Genomic DNA, 14,767 nt, shown 5'->3' on the forward strand with positions numbered 1-14,767 from the left:
ATGGCTTGGCTGACCACGCCTGGCACAGGCTGTCCTGTTTTTTGGTTTTGGCTATTAGGTGGCCTCTACAAGCCAAAACTATTACATTAAAGTACAGCTAGAGAGAAATGGCTTATGAGGAGAGATAGAAAGCTTGTTGGTTTTGTTTGGTTATTTAACCACACATTGGGCCTCATTACGACTCAGGCGGTAAGGGGTTTACGGCAGCGTAAACAGCGCCGACCCTTACCGCCTGATTCCGAGGTCCCTTAGCGCCATGGCGGATTTAACACCTGCTTTTAGCAGGTGTTAAAATCCATGGCGCTAAGGGACCATGTTGTTAATTACGCCACCGTAATTTACGGTGGCGTAATTAACGCCTTCCCCACTCCCATTATGCCCTATGGGGCAAAAATGGGAATGGGGAAGGGTAAATGGGGATTGGGGACTTACCGCCCTGCCGACCTCGGAATGGGGCGGTAAGTCCGCCAACCACCATGGCGTAAACGTAGTTTACGCCATGGTGGTAAAGGTACGACCCAGGCGGTAACTTACCGCCTAGGTCGTAATGAGGCCCATTAACTGCCCATGGCCATGTTAAACGCTATGGGCATTCCCACCCACTTCCTCCCCTCCCCGCCCAAAACACATGCTCCTAAGATCTCTTTGAGCTAGGTTTATCAAGCCTTATAATCAAACTTTGAGTTCAACGTGCCTGCCAGTATCTTTTTAAAAGCAGTCTTCTGAAAGTTTTTGACCTAACATGAGCTGTAAAAGTGTGACTGATGTAATACAAATGTCTTAACCAGGTCTTCCTTCAGTCACTTGATTTATAAACACTATGTGCCTCATTACGACCCTGGCTCTAAGTTATTAACGGCGCCGTAAAAGGCTGCGGTGCCCTTAAACACTTAGCGCCTTACTACGAGGTCCCTTTGCGGGACCTGACCTTAACGGCTGGTCTACACCAGCCGTTAAAGTAGGGACCCGTAAAGGGACCTTGGTGCTAAGTACGGTACTGCAATTTGCGGTACCGTACTTAGCGCCTTCCCCATTCCCATAGAGCCCTATGGGGCGAAAATGGGAATGGGGAAGGGCCATGGTTCAATGGGGAATTACCGCCCCACCAACCTTGGAATAGGGTGGTAATTCCCCATTGAACCATGGCGGACCCGTTACAACACCGGCACCAACCATGGTGCTAATAGCGCCATGGTTTAGCGCCGGTGTTGTAATGAGGGCCTATGTGTGTCCTTCACGGAAGTTCTGTTAAAACAACATTGGCAAATCCATCAGTTGTGGCTTTTGTATAAGTATTAGGCATCCGCCAGGCACTGCTATGATATGCCATGGTACTCGCACCATTTTGCATTTTCCATCAGTAGCCAGTTAATACCACTGCAGCAGTGACAGGCAAATGCCTTTTCCATGCCCACACAAAAGCCCAAAATGTTGCACTGCCATGCGCGTTTTTCTCTGTCCGCTGCCCCTGTCCCCTCCCTGCGTACCTTATTATCCTGCCAAGCTCGTCTCCCCACGACCCTGCTCAGCCTGGCACTGCCATTAGGCAGTTGTGCGCATAGGGATGTGATTTCACCAAAATGCAGGGGTAGCGGAAGTGACATCACACGAACCTTGACCTCTGATGACATCACTGACCCCACCCCAAAGTGACATCACAGGAAGCAATGGAACACGACCTTTCACCCCTTGACAAAACAGGAAGTGGTATCACATAGCATTGTTTCTAAGTACACTATGAAAAATATGTTTACAATATCACTGTAAAGTGATATACATTTATACAAGAATGGATCACCATATGTATCATTAGTACCCGGTGAGGGTGCAATCAGAATGAAAGAGCGATTCTGATTGGCCCTCGCCGAGTCATTACCAGGCCGGGAATCCCTCTGTTGGGATTCCACGGCCTTTGTCCCAAGCGGGGGGCGTGGCAACCCCTCAGCCAATGAGGATGCTCGAAGCGGGGCCATCCCCGCTCAGAGCCTCCCCACGACTGAGAGGCTGCCTTCGCCCCCCGCCGGGGACTGAGGTAAGGCTTAGGCTTTAAAAAAAAATTTCCTCCGCCCACCTCCCCACCCTCCCCACCCCAATTACCTTCTATCCCTTGTCCCTGGTGGAGGACGATGGCAGCCTCCTGCCGTGTGGAGACTCGGAGCGGGTCCATTCCCGCTCCGAGCCTCCACACGGCTGGAGGCTTTTATTGAACCCGCCGGGGACCCAGGTCGTTTTTTTTTTCTTTCCCCTCCCTTCCGCCCTCCCAAACGCACTTACCTTCTTTTTTTTCGGGAGCGGACGCGCTGGAAACGCTTCTGTTTCCAGCACATCCACTCCCGATGGCCGCCATGGAAAGGGAAAACGGACTCTGCTTTCCCTTTCCATGGCGGCCATTTTCTTTGTCATCTTTTTTTTTTTCTGCCGAAACGCTGCAGCGTTTCGGGACAAACAAAAAAGCTTTTAGTGCCCCAATCACGCAGTTTTTGCGGGCCGGGATACTAATAGCTTTATGCCCCTCCCGGCATAATAGCTATGCTTACAATATCACTGTAAAGTGATGTACATACAAGAATGGATCACCATATGTATCATTAATATCAGCTCGTATAGGCCCACATTACCAAGCTTCATATAGAACAAATAATCATACAATATTACCCAACCTGTGTTGTGTAACAGATTTTATGACACAGCACCCTCCAGCCAGGGACTTCTTCCACTGACACTGAAGGTGTCACATAATAACAAATGCCGTTTTTTTTTTATTTGAACCCTGGGTTCTTTCTTGAGAAGGCACCCAACCCGTCTCACACCCACCTTAACAAATACCCTGGGCCTCATTACAACCCTGGCGCTAATGGGTTAACGGCGCCGTAAAAGGCTGCGGCGCTGTTAACCCATTAGCGCCTGATTACGAGGTCCCTTTGCGGGACCTGACCTTAATGGCTGGTCTACACCAGCCGTTAAAGTAGGGACCTGAAAAGGGACCTTGGTGCTAAATACGGTACCGCAATTTGCAGTACCGTACTTAGCGCCTTCCCCATTCTCATTGAGCCCTATGGGGCAAAAATGGGAATGGGGAAGGGCCATGGAGGAACGGAGAATTACCGCCCCGCCAACCTTGTAATGGGGTGGTAATTCCTCCTTTCTCCATGGTGGAGTCGGTAAGTTACCGGCATGGACCATGGTGCTATTAGCACCATGGTTTTCCGCCTGGGTCGTAATGAGGCCCCCTGTGTCACAATGGACCATGAACCAGGCTGGTGTGTAACAATGAACTATTTATTTATTTTTAGAAGTCAAATGAAAAATCAGAGCCCAACAAAATTTAGGGAAGCAGCCACCACAGTGTGGCAATACAAATACAAAACCTTATAACACAGTTAATTCAACTTCTAACACAATATATATACACATTTAAGAGAAATGTAAACAAAATCACCTTTCTTCACAATCACAGATGGCATTAGGTTATGCACTCCCCCTGCAACACTTCCCCTAAACATCTGATGACTAAATTCTGTGTGGATAGAAAGCCGTGGCAATGAGTCAGAAAGAAGAGGGAAGATTTGGATTTAAAATTCAGCCCACCACCCCAGAATAGGAGGCCAGAAACAAAAAAATGAAAACCCTCAGAGAAAAATGGCATACTATGATTTACTGGTGATTTATTGATCAGTTTACACTTGCGGTAGGATATTTAGGACAGACATTTGTGTGGCTGCACTCAAGAGACAATGAAGCTTACAGGCTACTGAGCAGGGTACTAATGTAACCTGAACACAGGTGAGAAAATCGATTTTGGGAAGGAAAACAGGGCAGCAGAAATCAAACGCGGCAGAGTTGCAATTCCTTATTTTACACAGGCTTTAAGCAGGCAAACAGCTAAGAAAAGGGGCTTAGCAGTCAAAATCGTAAATCGTTTTTTTGGATTGGAAACAAAGGCACAGAACAGATAGGATACTGAGGGGAAGGGATGACTCTTTATAGGATGATAGTGTAGGTTTTTCTATGGAAAATGCAAATCGGATTTGAAAGAAAAGCAAAATACACAGGCAAATTCGGTTATGTTAGCACAATGGGCCTCATTACACGGACGGCGGTAAGGGTTAACGGTCACCGTTAATGGCAACGGTGACCGTTAACCCTTACCGCCGTACTACGAGGTCCCTTTGCGGGTTGGAGGATTTAACGCCTGCTTCTTGCAGGCATTAAAATCCAACCCGCTAAGGGACCTCGGAGCTAATTACGGCAACCGTAATTTACGGTGCCGTAATTAGCGCCTTCCCCATCCCCATTATGCCCTATGGGGCAAAAATGGGAATGGGGAAGGGCAATGGCGGAAAGGGGATTTACCGCCCCTCCAACCTTGGAATGGGGCGGTAAATCCCCTTTCCGCCAAGGCGGTGCCGGTATTTTACCGGCATGAGCCATGGCGCTAATAGCGCCATGGCTCACCGCCTACCGTGTAATGAGGCCCAATGACAGGTTCTACCAATACTATGTTGTTTTAATGACTATATTCTTAAGGAAAGACACTGCGGGCAAGGGGTTAATTTCGAATTTTAACCAGCTTGCACTATATACCTCCTTTTAGGGGAATTAATTAATTTATCTCAAAATGGTACTAAGGATTTACACATATACCTGAAAGAAATTATAAAAGGAATACGCTAACAGATATGGACTAACACAGATTCTCCCAAGGAAAGGGTGAACAGAAGATACTGGCACTTTGGGAAATGACTAGGGTTTTTAATGGGGTTATTATAGGATTTGAATAGGATGCAAGGTAAATGAGCGGGATATGCATTTTTTGGGTACTGGGTGATGTGATACTTACAATGTACACTGGAGTTTGGTAATTTGGACGGCCAACAAGGTCTCTGGACAGTGGGGCCAAGGATCTGGTCACTGGGTGGCGGGGTTAAGCGATCTGGTCACTGGGACAGCTGGGCTCTCCTGGATGGGAACAGCTGGGCAAGGTCTGGTCACTGTGGAAAGTGGGATGGGTCAGCTGGGAAAAGGGTCTGGTCACTGGATTCTCCTAAAAGGGATCAGCGGCCTCTCCTCTTTTCTCCCTGGATTATTGGGTATGCCTGGTTCTAGATAGGTAGTTCTGCCTGGATCTGGATGGTCCTGTCTGGATGGGATCAGCTGCCTCTGGATCTGGTTTTCAGTTGCTTGTCCCTAGTGTTTCCCTGTCTCCTGCTTATATAAGCAAAGTGACATCAGAGAATTTTACAATCTGGGTGGAAGTACTATGGACTTGCCCCTCTACCGGGATAGGCCAGGCTACTGTTGTCCCCACCGCCCTCCGGGCTCATTGGTTCAAGGGAAGTGACATCACCTTATGTGTGAGCATTTTATGACTCCCTTTGTCTCACAAGCCATTAGTTATGGGACAAAACTTTATATTTACACTAGTCACCATCATAAAAAGAAGATTTGCAGATCCCATATTTCACAATGAATCGGCCACCAGTTTGAACGCCAATTCTGTGTGATGTTGCATGGCCTTTTGGTACAATTTTGCAGTTTTCATGCGAACCGTCACATCAGCAATTCTGCAAATGGCTACACATATGCATACTAGTATTTGGCAGCTTTACCCCAAGTTTAATATTTGTGCCATTGATGCTTCACACCGAAATACATTTATTTCTGTCATTCCAGTTCACCATGGGCTAAAAAGACGCACATACTCTCTGTGTGCCTAAAATCACATGATAACTGTCATAATATCACATTACTGCTTATTTAGGGTATTGAGAGAACTGTCTTAATGTAAAAAGTTATTTAAAGTCCATGGAGTGCATTTGTCACTGTGTGGGCGGTCCTCCCAACCCCCACATCCAAATTGTCTGCTCTTGGCTTCAGCCTACACAAAGGATCTCCTGGGAAAGGGTGCTTGAAGGAAATTGCACCTCTATGTCAAACACAGGGCTTCTCTTCCCTCCTTTGTATTTGATGGCAGTCCTGCCGGCCAGTCTGGTAAAGCCAGTAATTATCACACCCTCAGCCCACTAAGAACAGAGCACCTGTCTTCGCAGCATCAGTTCACTGGTAGGTGTGAAAAAGTGGGAGGCAAGCTTTCCTGCCAAACTGGTTCCAGGCAATTGCTCGGCCTCAGCCAGGCTGCTTGAAGTCTTTGTGGGGGGAAAGAGCATAATGTACAAGGCTTTGCACCCCCCCAACTCCAAGTACAATAATAGTTCCTGTGCGAGCAACAGTGAAGTATTTGACATTTAACTTTAAATGACATTTTTCCTGATTTTCAGAAGAGCAAATTCACATGTGTGTTTATTTCAGTTCATTTTCATATTTTCATTGAGGTTTCTGCAGCCCACAGTTTCTTGTTAATTAACACTCTGGAGTGCTTTTACAGATATGGTCAGTTTCTGGACACAAAGAGATATACTGCCAAGCATTCCTTTGAAATTGACATGAGAAAAAGAAAACACAGCTGTGTTTAAGTGAAAAACCAAATTCTTTGCCTTTCACGTAATTTCCAAGTACATCAGCTGTCCTGGAAATGTTTTGCCTCAATTCTTAGAACTCAGCAGATGTAAAGTATGACAGGGTGGATTTCCATGAAGGTCACAACTTTGTAATGTTTTAAAATGAACTCAAGAGAAAATTGCAAAGCCCTCTTGGTTGTCATGTGCGCAGCTTTAGTATTCAGAAAACAGAACAGCAAATGTGGTGCCATCCTGCATGCAGGTCATCTTCTTGTGCAGCCTTGAGTTTTTAAATGACAGAACAATGCTGAGCCATTCTGAATTCAGGTTATTTTCTCTGGATTCACGTTAAGGAGAACAAAATGTAGCCATTCTTGTGGTGGCTGTGTTCAAATCTTCCCAAATATGTGCTAAGCAGAAAAAAGCACAGCCATTTTTGGGTGAATGCTGAAATGTGGTTTTGTGATGAAGGGAATTTCTGCTGGGGCTGGTAAATGTACCCCACAGTTGGGACTCATTCATCAACCTCAGCAAGATGAAAGGCTGAGTTGATCTTGCCGGGAGCCGAACCTGCAAACTGCAGATCACACACACACATTGCAGCAGCAGCATCGAGTGCTCATCCCACTGAGCTATCTTAATGGCTATAGCTATCAGAGAACCATCCAATCCAGAAACAAAGAGCCACATGCTGCTGGCTGCAGCCCAGAAGTCTTAATTTAATGTAAAAAAAACAAAAAATGTTTCTTTCTTTGTAATTTCTTTTTCTTAGGGACGTATCCCCTCATGTTATGTTTTTGCTTTTGATGAGCACTACTCCGTTCTCCTCTGGGGAAGCAATGCCAACCATTGAGTGCCGTTAACCCTCCTCAGAGGTCATCTCTTCCAGTGCTTAGTTTGTAAAAATAAGTGTCAGGGCCTACACATTTTGTAGCACTCCTGTGATTCTGCGGGTGGGCAGTTCCCCACCACGGCTGCCACCACCCTTAGTGTTCACCACAGTGTTGACATATTTAGGGTTACACTACAGCTCGCACCTGCTCAATGTGATTGCCGGATGCACTATCTATCACCATTTCATAATTAAAGTGAGTCTCAGACAATAGGTCGAGGCTAAAAAATAAGCACCACGGTTGAGCATTAAGTACTGATTTCGTCACCCAAGGACCTAACTACTGGCATTACCTTCCCAGGCTACTGGGGATTAATCAAGCTTGCTTGTATCTGGGTCATGCTTGCTTTGCAGCCATCCTCCATATGTCAGTCTAGAAAAATGGATACCTCTACTTTGTGACCGCAAACATATTTTGATGGCCGTGGGCCAACCGTCTCATGCACGATATGACAGAATATAGGTATCCGAGTTTGCCAATGAACGGCCATTTTGATGCAACAAGAATCGCCATTTTGTTTTCTAACCATTACTCATTGCTTTCTGTTCTTATTGCTTTGCAGTACATTTTCTGCTTAAACTGCTCGACTGTAAAACATTGTTGTCTGCACGTAAAAGGACAAGGCCGCGAGGATAACAAGAGTTTGTTGAAACACAATGTAGGCAGCGCCAGGAAGAATGCCCGGCTCCCTCCCGAATGTAGCCTTGAAGAAGAGCTGCAGGGCATTTAATCATTTCGCAGCTGCCAGCCAGTCTCGTTATATGGTAGAGTATGTTAGAATAAAGCAGCTAAAGGCTTGAATTATGCTCTTCTTATGGCCCCCCTTTGCTGAGCCCCGTTAGAGCGTGTCGGCTCCAAGGACACGAATAGCACCTCATAGATAGCAAGGTCTGGAATGCAACTCTCCCCCCGTTTGTAGCTCGCTTCCAAGAACAGAAGCGCTGTGTTCTGTTCAACAACTGAAAGATGCCTCCGCACTCACAAATTGCAAATTGTTACTAGAATAGATGTTTGAAGGTGTCATAGTTGTCGAAAATGTCCATCATCACACCAAGTTCAAAGAAACCCAATAAAGGGGGGGGTGTTAAACATGTCATAGCTGATTGTTTGATATGCATTTTGTATATATGTAACTGATGTATGTAATTCACTCTCTTGCATCCCTCGAGGTCTAGATATACACGTCGCGGAGCGTGAGACCGAGTTGGCCAACTGAGACTTTTGCTTTGCAATAAACCCTAGCTTTGGGAATACAACCTGGTGTCTGGCGTATCTATCGTGTGTGGTGACTCGCCTTGTTTCCATAGATGTAAGGGACCCCTAGGGACCCCTTTCACATATCGCAGTGATATCCTCTGGGCGACCATACACAGTGGCTGTTAATGAAGTAGTTAGACACTGCCATTTACACAATGGGCCTCATTACGACCCTGGCGCTAAGGGGTTAACGGTGCCGTAAAAGGCTGGGGCGCCGTTAACCCCTTAGCGCCTAATTACGAGGTCCCTTTGCGGCTCCCGACCTTAACGGCTGGTCTGGACCAGCCGTTAAAGTAGGCACCCGCAAAGGGACCTTGAAGGTAATTATAGTACCGCAATTTGCAGTACCGTAATTATTGCCTTTCCCATTCCCATTGAGCCCTATGGGGCAAAAATGGGAATGGGGAAGGGCTAATGGTACATGGGGAATTACCGCCCCGCCAACCTTGGAATGGGGTGGTAATTCCCCATTGCACCAGGGCGGACTTGTTACAATACCGGCAGCAGCCATGGTGCTAATAGCGCCATTGGTTACCGCCGGTGTTGTAATGAGGGCCAATGTCTCTTGACCCCCGGGTGGAGCAAAAGTATTCATTTTCACCCGCCATTAGAATGTGGAATTCCTCTGGGCCAACCAGGAAAGAAAATGTCCCGGTGTTAATGTTGCTTTGCCTTTTGCCCACAGTAGTCAGTTTCTTTCCCAGAGGGTCTGTGCCCCAATTCTGCTGCTCCTCTTTTGGCATATCTGCACCCCCTGTTGCCAGTACTCTTTTGAGGGGGCACTGTGCTCCTGCTCTGGCTATACGGGCATCACGTGCCCCTGCCTCACTGCCGCGTCTTTGGAAGTGAGTAGGGATTCCTACCCACGGGCCACCGAGCCCTCATGGCTCAGCGGCTATATTTGAATGGATTGCTTTTTTCTTTTAACTTGTCCCCATGTCATTTGAAGGCTGGTGGCAGCCTTATTGCACCTGAGATTCAGGGCAGTTTGGGGTATTAGGATTCCTCAGTGCTCTTTATGTAGCCTTGCAGGGCTAGGGCTCATACATTAGGATTTCGGGCAGATTACTTTGTGTATTGGCTTCAACACTAGGCAATCATGCTTAAATATGATAATGCCAGCCCTGGTTGTCAGGCTGGCAGGCAAGATTTTGCAAAACAGCATTGCAGGCCGCTTTTGCTGTGTGTGTGCAAGCTTCAGAGAGGATCTGACTCCTATTACTAAGTCACTTTTTGGTCTCCCAAATTAGATTTAATCGCTGATTCTCAGACTACTTTGAAGCCATCTATGAGTGTGAGGGGAAAAAAGTGAAAGTAATTATGTTACCACATCTTTGTTTTGGCAACAACCGAATTACTGAAATTTTTACCGCACTGCAGCGCCTCATTCCAAGTTTGACGGTGCATGAAAAATGTGGCAGTAATTCCCTTACAGCCTGGGGTGGACTGGGGACCAAAAGAGGCCCTGGAAATACACTTCAAACGGGCCCCATATAACACATTTTCAGCAAGCTCAATGCTTTTCCTATGAGGAAATTTGGAAATACAACACAAAGGAGGCCCAGGGTGCAGAAGCCCACTGGGAAATCTCCAGAGTTCCCTATAGGCCAGTCCACCCTTGCTTACGGCCACTTTTTGTGGTAATAGAATTGCCACCTTTTTAACGCACCACCCAATTACTTCTCTTGGTAAAATTACAGCACAGAAAATCAGCATTTTTTTGGAGGGAAAGTGGCAGATTCATCTACAGCTTATTGCTGGAGGTAAATCCTGCACTTCACCTCAACAAAAATTGGAGGATTTACCATGCAGTAATTCCACTGGCAGTAAATCTGCCAAAAATCCCCATGGAGTCTGTTACTGCAAAAATAGGGAATTATACCACCCTACCTCACCTGGTAATCCTGTTGTAATACCGCAGGACCAATTGACGGTAGTGGTAATTGCGCTTGGTGGTGATTCAGCGATTTTACTTCCAAATTACTAACAAACTCGTAATGTAGTCTTCCAATCAGTATTTAAGTCCTCCTACTATTCCATGACACAAGTGGCATTGTACCTGCACCGTTATTATTACAATAATCAGAGTCCCTGAGGCATCTGCAGCTGTAATGTGCCAGGTTGCAGACAACATTTGCCTATGGTTCAGCCTGTCAGTTTTTTAGCACAGCTCACGTTACATTTTCCCTGTACTTCCCCACTGAATTTCTCACTCCATTTTCAATTCTTCATTCTTTTTCTCGTGATGCTTTTTGATTATATTTCTAAGGACCATATATTTATATCAAAGTCTGTTTTCGAAATTTATCGAAGTTCATGATGATCATCTGCCTGTCTGCAACAAACATAGGTAAATGCAAGGGCCCTCATATTTGTCCCCATGCATTTCCACCACGTCTATGGTCCGCAATATGAGGTTGTGGGTAGGCCGCCAGTTCTACCGGAAACCTCTGCTTACCGTTTCCCCTGCCTGATATGCCGGTAATACCGGGATATTCCGGGAAGCGGAGTAACAGGAGTCCACGGGAATGGGATCACAGAGGCACCGGCACCCTTAGATCGGTGCTGGTGCTTCCGTGAAAAATCCGCCGGTAGGGGCTTCAACTACGGGCAGGTGATGTCTGCAGGTAGTTCACTGCCCCAAAGGGCAGAGTTTACGGTCCACTTTTATCCGGACTGCCAAACTTAAATCTTTGGAGATAAGGGCACCTAACTGTGGTACCAGGTACATTAAGATAAAGATGTACTAATGATTCAAAAGTGGGTTATCTCAAAATCTGCACGATGCAAAAATGTGGAGGTGAATCTGCCACATTGACGGTAATTCCACTGTTATCTATGGACTCCAAAAATGGGAAATTACACTGCCTTATAACCAACCAGCCGTAAATCCGCAGGGCCAAATGGTGGTAACAGTAATTGAATTTGGTGGTAATTCAGTAGATTTACCACCAAATGACTGCCAAACTACCACTTAATTTATAATGAGGACCAATGTTTCCCTGTCAATGATGTTTACCGCCAATGTAATCACTGGATACTCAGTCAGCTCCATGTCAGACATAGCATGACATGTAACTGATTCTGCACCACACATTCAACCTTTCACCTTCAACCTTTATCCCTGTAGGCATTCCTGCATCTACCACTGCATGCCTCATTAGTGCATTGCTTCTCGGTCTTTCTTTGCCCAGTTCGAGGTCTCTTGGGAAGGAAAATGAAGAGCAAGACTCATCACTATAAACTGACCTGAGACTAGAAATGACAAGATGTTTCTGCTAAAATCATTTTTTGCAGCAATCTCCCACCTCCCCCACACACTCACTCGCCGCTGAAATCCTGTGCGGGTGCCATTTCCGAGGCTAAAATATTTATCAGAAATGTTAATGAGCAACTATTTCATGCGACAGTAATGGGCTGTCTGGTATGGCAGTTTACATAAAGTGCACACGTCTCTGTGTCTCCTTCCTCCATTATTCATGGCCGAACAAGGACAACTAACTCAGTTTGCCTCATCGTATAGCGCGCTCCTCGGCAGCTGCTGCCACGTCCGCGGATGCGGATGTGCTCACGTAAAGACTCGGCTCTCTCGTTAACCAATGGCGACGCTAAGGGAGGGGCTGTGTGGTGCTCACTCGGGTCCTCCAAATTTCAAAGATCCCAATTGCTCTGCCCAAATGGTACTGGTTGTACCCAGGGGAGGCCATTAGCCCCCCTCCATGCCAGCTCAGGGGAGTCTTCCAAGGCCTCTCCATAGCTGGTGGGGTGGGAGAAGGCATGGCAGGCTCCCTATTGAAATTAAATGTGCACCGCTCTCGGGAAGCGGGAAGCGGCTCATATTGAAAGATCTGGTGCCCTCCTGCCCCCCGCCCCTGCTTGCCCAGGGGCACTCAGGGTATGGGTGTGCCACATTTTTCTTTTGGTGCTCAGGGCGCTGCCGCCACTGTCTCCTGGGTGTACCCCTTGATGATCCTTTCTCTCCATCTGGCACTAAAATCTGGCTCTGGCGCTGTCGTTGAGTGTGTGGTATAAGAGGGTTGTCCTGAGATTTGTAGCAACCGGAAGTTGCTCAAGATTGCAGGATGCTGGTATTGTAATATGTTATTTGTGTTTGACATTTTAAAAAAACGTTTGATTGTGATTTGGTTTTGAATAAAACCTTACAGAAATACAACTTTTACAAATGAAGAGTTAATTTACATCTTGATAAATCTAATACACATAAAATACAAGTATATTTCTAAAATATTAGATCGAAATAACCAAACAGTGCGTAAACATTTCTAAAAACTGGAATAATTCATAAAATTCTTTCCAATAAGGTGCAATTATCACAGCAATATGTTCCCCCTCCATTAGCATTATCCACAGTCTCTCTCTTACACGGGTAAACATTAGATCCAAAAATCTCTCAAACTACTTGTGTCTTAATTTTAGAGTTTGAGGGCAATGTATGACTAGTTGTCTTACAGTCTCATATGCTGCGTGCCCGCGACACAACCTTCAGCTTTTCTCTCCCTTAATTAGACCCTTTTTTGGTGCTAAGGATTTCAAGGTAGGCAACTGTTTTTCTTAAATCTCGTATAATAATCCCTATCAATGTTACAAGGGAATACATAGATATGTTTCGATAATTTAGTCCTCCTCCTAGAAAACATTGAATATTCCTGATATAAAGAATACAAGCTCAGGTATTGGACAGTTGATCTCCAATATTTCTCGTACAATGTCTTCTTAGTATCGGTGGGATCAGTTTTCAACTCCTCCACATTGGAGCCTATTTACATAAGTAATTTATCTGAAGGCCTTTTGCATTTAGGTAAAGAGGGGATCGTGTTGGGTTCTAAAGTCTTCTTAAAATCAACAAACAGAGAATTCTGTGGTGGATTAATCATTTTAGCATACATGGTATATTTCTTCCATAATACTATTGCTTTCAGTGAGACTAGCCCTAGTTCATTCTTCAAGACACATTTGGGTAAGGAAATACCTAGACCTAAAGATTTATCTTCTCCTTAAAGTGACCACAAGACAATAAAGACATGTGCCCAGATCAAACAGGACTACTTCAAGGCCGATACCTAGTGCTGGCACTATTTTCATGGTATAACGTTTTAAAAGGGACAACAGAGAGAATTTACATCGCTTAAAATAAATCCTTTTCAATTGGACAGACAAAGGGCACATCTTTGCCTTCAGAGTTTCCTTCACTGATTGTATGGAGAATGAATTAGAAATTATAAAGCACATATATTTTTCTTAGAGATCATAATCTTTGACGTATTTCTGTTAACCGAGAGATTATCTATTTCATATTGACTGAAGACCACTAGCTTCCTTTGCAGACCAATTGGGGTTTTGTCGAAAAATAACAAGTCATCTGCAAAATCAAGTCAATGCAGTGTACCCATTTTTACTGGGAAACAGTTCACAGTATGCAAAAGTGTGTCAATGTCTGCCATATATTAATTAAAAAGCAAGGATGCAACTTTGTCTAAGCCCTATATGTGTGCTGGTGCCCCTAGATAAGGAGCCTTCTGTAGTTAGTCCAATCTTGACTTGTGTTTTCTCATGCAAAAGTGTAATACGTCTCATTCGCACTCAGGGAAGAGTGCTTAGCCAATCAGGTGGCTGGAACAGCAGACGAGAATACATTCTGCATCCGCTGCTTCCAGCCACCCAAGGCCCTTCCCCGGGTAGTGCCATTTCCTTTCTTTTTTTCATGTGGGGATGCAACAGTGAGCCTCTCCCTATGCGTCCCCACCACCTCCCCAAAACAATCCTTACCCCATTCCCCAACCCTCCCTCTCCGCCTCCCCACTTACCTACTGGACTGGACCTTTTTTTTAGCTGTTACGTTAAAGTGCTCATAGTTGTCAGTACATGATGAATTGAAATCACCTGCAGTCACTATGTTATTTTGATTGCCCTCCTCCAGCCGTATAGTAAGGTCCTCATTGAGGTCATTGAAAGGAATAGACATATTAATGCTTGTGGGGTTCCAGTTGATATTTACCAACAGAATTTCATGGGTAGATGTTTTATCCCCAGAATGTTAACGGACAACCAAAAAAGCGGTGTTCAACATTTCAATAATATAGGAGAGGGATTCCATTTTAAGTCTATAGCTGTCATCAAGCCTCCAGGGCCAATCCCAGT

This window comes from Ambystoma mexicanum, chromosome 1p (assembly GCF_040938575.1).
Source record: "Ambystoma mexicanum isolate Mex_15411 chromosome 1p, UKY_AmexF1_1, whole genome shotgun sequence".
Taxonomy (NCBI): Eukaryota; Metazoa; Chordata; class Amphibia; order Caudata; family Ambystomatidae; genus Ambystoma; species Ambystoma mexicanum.